The sequence below is a fragment of the Neolamprologus multifasciatus genome, chromosome 23 (assembly GCF_963576455.1).
Source record: "Neolamprologus multifasciatus chromosome 23, fNeoMul1.2, whole genome shotgun sequence".
Classification (NCBI taxonomy): domain Eukaryota; kingdom Metazoa; phylum Chordata; class Actinopteri; order Cichliformes; family Cichlidae; genus Neolamprologus; species Neolamprologus multifasciatus.
In genome coordinates this window covers 40,230,671-40,242,568 of record NC_140460.1, presented here as the reverse complement: position 1 = coordinate 40,242,568, position 11,898 = coordinate 40,230,671, and the positions used below count along the sequence as shown (strand labels likewise).

At 38.0% G+C, this 11,898-nt stretch overlaps 1 long non-coding RNA gene across 1 annotated transcript; it reads left to right on the top strand.

Moving 5' to 3' along the window:
* The first annotated feature begins 5,969 nt into the window (after positions 1–5,969).
* Positions 5,970–8,243, top strand: LOC146492328 (uncharacterized). Its single transcript, XR_014872324.1, has 2 exons — positions 5,970–7,308; positions 8,065–8,243. It is a non-coding gene; the product is annotated as an uncharacterized LOC146492328 (long non-coding RNA).
* Positions 8,244–11,898: the final 3,655 nt, after the last annotated feature.

Genomic DNA, 11,898 nt, shown 5'->3' with positions numbered 1-11,898 from the left:
AGCAGCTAGCATCGCACCTAGCATCGGCAGTAAAACATCTGTAGCTCAAAACAATCAACGCTTATAACACACTGTAAAGAGCAACAAGATAAGTAAAGTAAAACACCAGATTCTCATAGCTCCTGACTGTTTTTTTCCCCAAGGTTTCTGAGCTTAATCAGCTAGTGAAATACATTATCTAACTTAACAGGTAGCTAAAAAAAAGCACGTGACTCACTGGGATTTTCCAACAGAAATAACTCGACAGACATTATTCCCTTTGTGGTCAGAAAAAGAGTAGCTCATTAGCATTTATACGTATATCAAAATAGGGATTTGTAAGTACAAGAAAACAGTTATTAGGATATAATGTGTTAAATTTGCTTAGATAAGAGGGTCCACCAGTAGATCAGAGGAATAGGAAAGAATTTGTCTGTGTGTTTTAGTTTTAGTTTGTGTTTTAGAGAGTGTGTGTAATTGTTTAGAGGGAAAGGAATTTATGGACACTGGGGGTCTGCCTGCCATAAAAGGAGACAGGAAGCTACAGTTGGGGGATGCTGATGCTGATGCTTGTACCTTTAATAAAAGCTCATAATTGTTATATACGCACACTCACTCACGTGCACTCACATAGACACACGGGTACACGCACACACAGGCACTCACATGCTCGCAGTACATACACAAACACAGAGTTTGCAACACACCACGGGGGTTTTATGATGGGGTCGCTTCTATAAAACTGGTCGTAACAAACAAAGAAGTGAAGATCTGCAGAAGGACACCGGCCTTGCACGTCTTCCCTTCTAGAAGATGCATGCGTAACTGAAGATGAATAAAGGTTTTTGTGAAAATGACTACTGAGTCCGGTGCCATTTTTGGATGCCCGAGGAACCAAAAGAACCGGGGTGAAACTGTTTCGTAACAGTTTTGGTGCCGTGACCCAGATTCGCTCGAGGCTCAGAGAGGATGAATTGGCAGAGCTGAGATCATGAAAACGAGGCAAACAGAGAGCTAGCTCACATGATTAAAAGGTAAGCACCACCTGTTTATTTTCGAAGCATGCATATAGGATAAAGCCTAAATTATCTGTTCGCTAAGTTGAGCGTATCTCAGTGTAAATTCACTCAGTAGGTAAAAGAGGCGGTGTTTGATCCGTGACGGTGTGTGATCCGTCTCAGTTATTAGGAAAAAAGAGGCGGTGTTTGATCCGCCCCCGTGCGTTAAAGCAGGAGCCGTTCGTTACTATTTAGTAGTGATGGGATTTCCGGCTCTTTTTAGAGAGCCGGCTCTTTCGGCTCCGAACCGGCTCTTCAGGTTGTTTGTTGCTTTTATTAATTTATTATTAACAATAATATAAAATTATGCACAAAAGGAATTACTAATGTAAAAAAAAAAGTGGTTTTATTTATATATGTTTATATATAAATATATGCGGTGGCCCCCAGAGACAAAACACGTACAAACTCCAAAACACATTTCTAGCATGAACTGAACTTCCAAAACAGAGCTACTAGATCACTTAAATTACACAATTGAAAGCATGAAAGCATATGTGTATTGTTTGTGTATTTATACACAAGCATTCATATATAGTCAAATAATAAAAAAAAAAAAGTTCATTTACCTGTTACTACCACACACCAAATCCGGTCGTTGGTACTTGCTGGCTTGTGTAGCCACTAGGTAACAAAAGTTCAACACTGCCCCCTAGCGTCCTGGAGCACTTCTGTTGTCTTTTGTACGTGTTTTGAGTTTTTATGTGCTTCTGAGTTTTTACGTGTTTTGGAGTTTGTACGTGTTTTGTCTGTAGGGGTCACCGTAAATATACTTTTATTTATTCACTCCACATAAAATGTAATAAATAAATCATATAATACAAAAATCAACTATTCACATTTCAACTTTTAACTATTTGAATTTTCAGCTTTTTCCTTTTACAAATTTAAAGTGAAACAACACAAAACACTGCAAACCACAACACAATTAAATATAAATTAAAATATGAAAACAAAAAGAAGATGCACATTCTCTGTCATATGGACCTGCATGAATAAACTTTCTGAATCCTTTATCATCTGCAACTGAAAATAGTTGTGGATGATTACTATACCTTTCTAATGTGACGTTGTTGTCCCTGGCTCTCTCTCTCTCTCTCCTGCTCTGTTCCTGTGATACTGAGTGTAACTACTGCCCCTCCCCCCTCTGCCCAGGGTAAAGCACAAGGCTCGCGTCCGGAGTGAAGCGGAAAAAAGTGTGTGAGAGAGAGAGAGAGAGAGAGAGGGTGAGAGAAAGGGAAAAAACCCACGGCTCGTGATAAGGAGCCGGCTCGCGTCGTTCACGTCAAAGATCCGACTCTAAGAGCCATTTCGTTCACGACATCACTACTTCATAGGAAAATAGGAAGACCACAGAAAAGATTCAAGGGTATAGTGAAGGAGGGTAGGTGTAACAGAGGAGGATGCAAGGGATGGGGTGAGCTGGAAAAAGATGATCTGCTGTTGCAACTCCTAAAGTGTTGCAACTACTTCCTCTTACGCCTTTCATATGTCACGTAAAGGAATGTTATTTTTCTGTCACTATGTTATTATTCACATGCACAATCATTATTTCATCATTACTTCATTAGTTTGCATCACTTATCATTGTCATTATCCGGTTATCATCCTTATTATCATGTATCATTTATCATTTAGTATATTTGCCAGAGCACGTAGAATGACACATTCTAGATGCAATGCTTCATCATGCATAGCACCAGCATAGTGGTGGGTCCACAGTAAGTCAGATGAGGACGCTGAACTTTCGGTGGCCGAGACCAACAATCTTACACAACAGCACACTCGTCTTACACAATTGTTATGTTCCCAGACGCTGATGATGGGAAACATCTGGTTTCAAGTCTGGGAAAGGGTTGTTGTTGTTCTGAAGAAGATGATGTCCAGGAATTGTTCTGATGTCATAAAGGCTATAAAGCTTTCTGTATTGGGGCTGAACGGGGAAGACCGGCTTCCCGCACTGTGTAATACGTGTGTGTTTAATAAATCACTTTTTGGGCACTCCCTAGGACTCTGTCTGCGCTTACTTTTCCTTCCAAATCAAAAAGAACCATTACACATAGACATATGCGAAATACAGCTGTATAAATGTGTCGCAGCTCCTGGCATGCACACTCACAACAGTAGCTGAGCGTAAACGGAGTCATGTGTGGAAATTTTTTACCTCCACAAACAGCACTCCACAAAATGAAAATGTACAGTTACTGTATTTACCAAGGAAAAATCATAATGTCTAACACTTTCAGTGCAAAAGGATACAAGAAAGCCAGGACAGAAGAAGAAGACGATTGATTCCTTTCAAAGAGAACGAGGGTTTTGCAAATTATATTTGTAAAACAGAAAATTTAAATTGTATTTATAAATGTTTAATTCAATGAATTCAGGTCTTTTAATCAGATATTGATAAGGATGTTGTTGATATATACACACACACATATATATATATTTATATATATAGTGGATCAGCTTGTTAGTGTCGGTAATCGTGGCTGTAGGTATCGTCCGTAGTGCTGCATTAACATCATCTAGCAGACCTTCTGAGGGTACTTCACGTAATCTTGGTAACCGGCTACGGGGGGTCCAGGTTTCAAGCTTGGCCATGATCCTATCTTTCAGGTCAGTTCCTCTCGCACTCAACAATCCTTCTCCTATTGCACTTGGGGCTTTGTACCCAATCTCGGGTGGGGGTGATGACCTAGCGTCCTGGCTTGCCCTTGCCGTAGCATTTATGTTGTGCCTTGTCAATCTCTAGCTGTGAGAGCAGTCCCTTCTTTCGAATGTTGGAACACTGAGCTACTAGTTGTTTCGCCGTCATTGTGGATGTTGAGTATTGAAGAATCCATAGGTCCCTCATCCTATTCATGTAACCCCTTCCGCCGGGGTTACTTGCATAGTAGCATTCCAACAACGCCCTGTTTTCGTCACTTGCCCACCGATGCCTTCTTAATTCCTTAATTCCTTCGTAAAATAACTTGAACTCCACTTCATTGGCTCGCCATCCTTTTCCATACCCAAAAAGGTTCACCTGGGCTGCATTAAATAAACAAGGCCAATAAGAAATCACAAGAATAATACAAAAATGTCAGCCAGTTAAGCTAAATACATTAAGTTATTCTTGTTCCTGTGTACACAATTTATAAATAAATAAACAAACAGTATATTTAACCAATAAGGATTTAACTAAAACATTTCAACTGCTATATACATATTATATAGCTTCACAACATTTGTTATTCAACAACTATCGGTCAAATCAAAAATCAAAATCAAATTGTTTGGACTGGCAGCAGCCAATTAGCCAATCGGATGAGCAAAGTCATGTGGTTGGAGTCATGTATTTGTGATGTGTTCAATGGCAGGAAATTACTAAATTCTAGTAAAACAGATTTTACTCTGGGTTACATATGCTAACCATCTACTTACCTTTTACCAATGATTTTGTATACCATTGAACATCCTGAAATGACAGGTTTGTAACTGATGCAGAGTAGTGTTTATAAATGATTAATCAATGAGTTTTAGAACATGAAAACATAATTAATAAGGAGTGTTATACATTAGCTTATTCATCATGAATAAAGTGTTTAAAGCAGTGCTTGTAAACTATTAACTGATTATGAGAAATACTTTGTAGATGCTGTAGAGATAATTAAGTAACCACTAACTAATGCTTAACAGATGAATAACTAATGCTTAATAGTGTTCTTTGAAGAACGAGCAACTAGAAACACTACCAGAAGGAATCCCTCAGCAGATGCAATACTGGAAGTAAGATCCTACATTGATGAGCCCCTGCCAGAGAAGTGTGTTTGTATGCAAATATATACCTGCCTGCCTACCATATCTTAATATACATTGATTTACCATATAAATCAAGCTACATGATCATGGCATCGAACACAACAAACACCAAAACTGAGAGTGCAAAAAACTGACTAAATCAGTGGAAAAGTGTGTTCTAATACTTTCCAAGGAAAACTCAGTCCTAACTAAGACCATTGCAAGAGTCATAAGAACAGTTTGGGCTGAAGCACAACAATGTACACAGCACAATAAAGATAAAAATAGAGATTAATGATTTGATGAAAGAAATATCTTAAATATGTTATACAGTTTACATTATTTCCTACACTAATAGTAACAAAGAAACTATATGGGCACAAAAAAACAAAAAACTGGCAACTGGGATTATTATTATAATTGCTTGTGTTTACTAAAAACAGGAAGCGTAACTTTTCCAAAAAATTTAACTTAGTCTATGCTTAACATTTTCAGTTTAAATTTACATTGGGATAAAGATGATTACACTATTACAGTCTATATGTTTCTGTCCTTCTAGGCCAGAGACCGGAAGGTGGCCGGAGATCTGGAGGGTGCACGACGTCATGGGCTCACTGCCCGTGAGCTTAACATTGCTGCCACCGTCCTGTTTGTCATTGGATTTGTGATTTTAATCTTAATTAAGGTTCTGTGACTGCAAATCTATCTGATTATGCTCACAGAGAACCGTACTATTATCATTTACACCGAGATTAAGTTAGTTGCTTCTTTGACTTGTTATTAAGCCTCAAATTCTGTAAAGAAAAACACAGCTTCAGACCCATCGTTTAATTTCAGAAATAGGGGTGTGTTCTAATAGTTCATTTTGCTTAGTCTCTCAGTTAGGAACTGTCATTATAAAAGCTGCTCCGATTATCCAAATGCTAAGGAAAGGTGCTTCGGTGCTTCCTTTGTTGCTTCCATTAGCACTGGAGCATCCTTTATAAAAAGGGAGGAGAAAAAGGCGTCCCATAATTCATTGCAACAGACCATTTGGGCATTCATGAAAACAATGAATATAATAAACAAAGTTGCACAGATCATGTAAATGTGTTCGGCCACCAGTGGTTCTTCAAGTGATCCTGTCTCCAAATCTTAGAGAAATTGTTTATTGCCAATTGATGGGTTTTTTAAAAATGAGAATGGTATCTTAGAGGTGTCCCAAACAGGTTTTAAAAACCTCCATAGCACTAAGCCACCACTCTTATAGATTTTTAATGATATCTTTCATACCTGTAATTCTGGTAATCATGTTGTTCTTGTCCTCTTTGACCTAACAGCTGCTTTTGATACTGTAGACTACAACATTTTCTGTCCCGCTTACACCATCTTGCAAGGCATTTATGATACTGCTTTGAATTGGTTTAGGTCTTATCTTTCTGACAGAACTTTTAGTGTTAACTTTTTAGGATTTGAGTCATTTTCTGCCGCTTTTCAATTAGGGGTCCTGCAGGGCTCAATTTTAGGGCCTTTGCTTTTTTCATTATATTTACAACTCTTGTGAACCATCCTCAGAAGGCATGGAATATCCTTCCACTGTTATGCTGGTGACTGCCAGATCTATCTCCCTCTGAAGCAGAAAGATGCGTTCTCTATTAAACCACTTCTAGCATGTCTAGAAGATATTAAATCTTGGATGTCCCTAAACTTTTTAAAGATGTAATTCAAGCAAAACTGAGGTGACTGTTTGGTCCTATCGGACCACTATTGATTTGGGACCCCTGGCAGAGTATTTTAAACCTGTTGTTACTAACCTGGGTTTTAAGATGGACAGTAGTTTTAAATTGAACACTCAAATTAGGGCTACTATCAAGTACAGTTTTTATCATTTAAGGCGCTTGGCAAAGGTAAGTGATAGGTTTGTAACATAAACCTATTCGCTGGAACGTTAAGGACAATTTGCTATGCAGCAAAAAGAAAGACACAAGGCACCAAAGTTCTTCTTAATTATTTTCACTCCTCTGTGTCCTGACCTCCAGTGTCATGACTTTGCTTGCCTTTTTTGCATCTCCATTTCCTCATGTGTTCAAAATTCCTTCGCTATACTGTTTCTCATTAGAACACATAATTTATGGACATCTACTGGATAGATTGTTGCTTACATCTGGTGAGAATTTCATGTCAATACCACCTTTCAAAATATATTTACTTAGAAAAGTGTTCAATATTTGTTTTACCTAATGTATCTGATTATCACTGTAACAAAGGCTGTGTTGAACCTCCTTCCTTATCCTGTTTGATCATGCCAATGACGCAAATTCCTGAACCCACACAGCACAACACAAATGTGAAACGAAACCAACGTCTGCTTTCAACTCCTGTATGCTGAGCACGCTGTTACGCTCACATAATTACAGACTGCTGAGGGCAATGATTGACATGTTTCGTGATAGTAGAAACGAAGATCGGGTTGTCTTAGTGGAGTCTGAGGAGAGGCACAATGAACTTCAAAGTAGGAAAACTTTTTTATTTCCATTTCCTTTTGAGTCTGTGTAGCTGTGTGTGTGTAGCAATGCTGTCTGTTTTCACAATGAGGCTGTTGCACAATGGAGGAATCTTGTGCGAGACTTTTTCTTGAAGTTTCTCTGCCATATATTGAAGATGTGACATAAGAATCTTTATGTTTCTCTTTGGTTGTAATTTAAATTGAATTTTGTGGCTGTGGTGGTTAGTACAGTTTTCAGAAGACAACATCTGCATTTGTTCTGTGTTAAATGTAGGCTTCAGAATTGGGGGAGGGGCGGTAGGTGATGTTTATGTGCTCAAGCCCTCTGACACTCAGCATATTTCATCCAGCATGTCAGACCCGTTAAATGTAAAAAGCAGAAGAGAGATTTTATCACTGTGCGTAAGCAGATTTTTGATGTCACTTCATGCTAACTTAGTTTGTGTCACCAACTGTGAGTACAAAATCCTCAAAAAATTGTGTGCTTTGTCCCAAACCATTTACTCACAGTCATATTATTTACATTGTTTATTTATATTTACTAATTTATTCAGTGAATTCATAATTCAAATATTTAAGAAAAATTCAGTTGTGAGGACACAACAACCTTTTGGAAAAGCCTGGACCCCAAAGACACAGCTGTTACTGTTCAGTTTCTAACAGAGACAACTGCTTTAACTCCCTTACTGCCCAAAGACTTCAAAAATGAAATCATCAATGTCAGTAACTCTTTTCAACATCTTTCGTCTCTCCAAACTGCAGCTGAGGCCAGACCAGTGAGAGCAATGAAACCTCCAGCTTATGTTCCAATGCAGGTGAGGCCCTATGATGGGCCCTCTGGACAGCCTGGAGGATCTGTATTGGTTCAGCACGCCAGTGTGAACATCGTCACTGAGCCTCCAAAGGACCATTTTATCTGGTCTCTCCTCTGCTTTGCCTACTCAAACCCCTGTTGTCTTGGACTTGCAGCTCTCATTTATTCTATCAAGGTGAGGTTAATTAAATCAGTTTTTTTGAGCATCTGTTATTCTTCTGAGTGTTTGTGTCTGTGTGTGTACATTTGTGTGCATGAATAAATATATCAGTTTTTCACTGTCTGCTTACTATGACCTACATTATATTGATTTTACCACATAGTTAATATCCATGAACTCCAACTACACTTTTACAATCTATATGTTTCTGTCTTTTTAGGCCAGAGACCGGAAGGTGGTTGGAGATTTGGAGGGTGCACGGCATTATGGGGCCACTGCTCGCCAGCTTAACATCACTTCCACAGTCCTGGTTGCCCTTGGACTCCTGATATTCATTATTACGATGATAGTTGTATTGGAAGGGATATAATATTAAGCTCTCAAAGTAACAAACCCTGCCAAAACGCTTCCTTTTAACAGATTGCAGTGCATTGCTTTCTGCTGTGACTTATCATTAAAGAATTTGGATGATAAATATTAACATCAATTTTATTATCAGTCTTCATTATGAGATTTTGACTATGATTTGTCTCTGTTGCCATGTCTTTTGTTTGGAAAAGATAACATTTCATATATATTGTTTTTTCATATTTCAGTGAAGGTAAATGTATATAAAGATGATTTTTAGCCAATTAAATTAATGTTTGTGCCTATCTATCTACACCCAGGTGAAAAATAAGCACACTGCATTTGGCGTCTGCTAAATTACATACGAAACAATGAATGAAAGTATATGGAATTCTTCTTTGTTCACAAAAACCTTTTTTCTGTAGCTGTGGATCATGCTGCATATTCACTGACAGGGATCTCAGCTCATTCATGGCAGGAAAATCTTTTTATTGAGATGTTTCATTTTCCACTCACCTAATATTCCACAGAAACAGTGTGGACATTTCATCCCCTTAGAATTTGTTCGATTTAGAGAATTAAGAGTTGATTTGTATGCTATGTTATAATAAATATAATCTTTGAGATTTAAATGGTGTTGGACTGTAAGTCATTAAAAAATGTATTTCCTAGGGTTGGGTTTTTTGTTTGTTTTTTAGGTTCCATCGATTTCTAGGAGCTCTTGTAGCCTCGATAGCAATTCATTCTTCCTTTTTAGAAATGAATATTGTATTTTAATATCTTAGAATGGAAATAGTCTACTTCTGAGGAATTGTTGTTTTCAGGTTTATTTCCAGTTGAGTAGATTTTTTGGTCGTTACACTAAACTGACCATCTTAACTCAATAAATGTATCACACTTGGGAATCTTCTTCTTTCACTGCCCACTTTAGGAGTTGCAACAGCAGATCATCTTTCTCCAGCTCACCCCATCCCTTGCATCCTCCTCTGTTACACCAACCCTCCTTCACTATACCCTTGAATCTTTTCTGTGGTCTTCCTATTTACTTATGAAGCCATACTACTACTCACTGATGGTCACCTCTCTCTCCGTAAACTTTTTTCACCAACTCTTTCCTGCAGCTTCAATATATGGCACAGGTTTGCACATCTCCCTTGTCCTTAAAAACTGGAACCAGTCCACTTCTTCTCCATTCCTCTGCCATCCTCTCACTCTTCCCAGGAGGGTGGCATGGAAGCCCCTCCGGTGGTCCTCCTTGGGGTCTCACACTCTGGGGCCTGGATCTCCTCCATGCCTGCTTCATGCCCTGGGGGACTGGGCTATGGCTCCCCATACCCTCTAGCAGATCGTTACATGGAGAAACCTTTCGAATACAAGCGTGCTCATCCATACAGGTGTGCACATGGGTGTTCACTGTTCATAGACACAAAGTACACTTTTCTTGGCTTCTACCTCAAAGCAAATTGTCGATCCTGCATGCTCCACAACAACATTCAATATTTAGTATTAACTGTTATTTACTGTTAGCTAGATTATTGTGATGGTGTTGTGTTTATAATGTTGCTCTTTCTTTGCTTGTTTTCTCTTTTTTCCTTTTTTTTTCTCTCTCAACGGGTGATCCGGGAGATTTCTTTCTTTGTAAGTGCCCTTTTTCACTGTCCCACTTCTCCTGTTTTTCTTTTCCTTCATCTTTCTTTCTCCTTTTCCTATCCCCCAGCCATGTCTGCCCCATCTATAACAACTGAAAATAAAATAAAACAAAAATAAATAGTAACAACAAAGGTCAATCAAATGGAACAATATGGCAAGGCCGTGATGCTCCACTTGGTAAAGTAAATCCTTCCTGGCTGTCAGACAACAATTCTGACAGCTAAAGAACCAAACAGAACAGGCAAAAAAAAAAAAAAAGGATTGCGTCAAACAGTCTGGTCTCATGGTCCACTGCTAACATATCCATTTAATATTATTATATTAATTATAAAATAACTGAGTTACAAACTACAAAATTAGTTAGAAAATGTAAAGATAAATAAAGATAACCTTACGCACCCCTATGATATGCACCGTATTTTGGATGGAATCCAATAGAATGATAACACACATTCCAGCCATGTATTCCAGCCCAAACCCTAACCTTAATCCTAACTTAACCCTACCCATAACCTTATTCCTAACTCTGTCTCAGACCTTCGGACAGTGCACATCTCTATTGAGAGCCCTTCAACAGCCACAACTTCACTTTTTTTCTCTTTTCATGTGCTTCTCACCTGAGGAAAGCCAGATCTTTGCCAAAACACGGCAGTACAAGCACACACATCATTGATTATTTTATTTGAGGAGTTTTAATGTATTTTATTTTTCATTTCATTTTTTTCCATTTCATTTTTGTTCATTAATAAATATATAAATAAAGTTTTATTTATAATATAAACACATAAAAATAAATTTATTAAATAACATACCAGATTAAATTCCATTTTATTTACTTAGAATAACAAAGCAAACAGGGGACACAAAGTACACCCAAATAATAAACAACACAGGACGAAATCTCACGAAAAAAACAGGGCTCATAAATATTTTGTAGTTGTAAATCAGGATTTGTATGTGTAAAAAGAATTTGTGTGTGCGTAAAAAAGATTTGTGTGAGGACTTAGCCAAAAAATACGTGTGAATAGTGTGAATACAAGTATGAATTTTGACCCTATTTTTCTTCTTTTCAGCTGATTGGTCAATATCATGTCAATCACAAATTTAACTATCCAATCAGAGAACAGATGGGTTTGACTGTCGGAGGGGTGCTTTTTGAACTGCAGGTCCTTGAAGGGTAATACAGTTTGAAGATGGAGGATCTCTATATAAATATCCGATAGAAGCTAGGTCCTCTCAGTGTTGCCAACTTAGCGACTTTGTCACTATATTTAGCGATTTTTCAGACCCCACTAGAGACTTTTTTTCTAAAAAGTGACTAGCGACAAATCTGGCAACTTTTTCTAGAGTTATTGGACACTTCTTTATGATGACTTTTTGATGTGAAAACGTGTATCGCTCTTATGGACATTCCCACACACTCCAAAGGACACATTTTGGATCTTGTTTGCTGTACAGGTGTCACCCCAAAGAATTGTGCTGTATTGGACATGCCTTTTTCAGACCATAAATTAGTTTTATTCAGCGTTAGTCTCCCACTATACAAAAATAAACAAAACCGCTCAATTACTTTTAGAAATATTAGGGGCATTGAACTATCAGCTCTTTCCCATGGCATTAATAA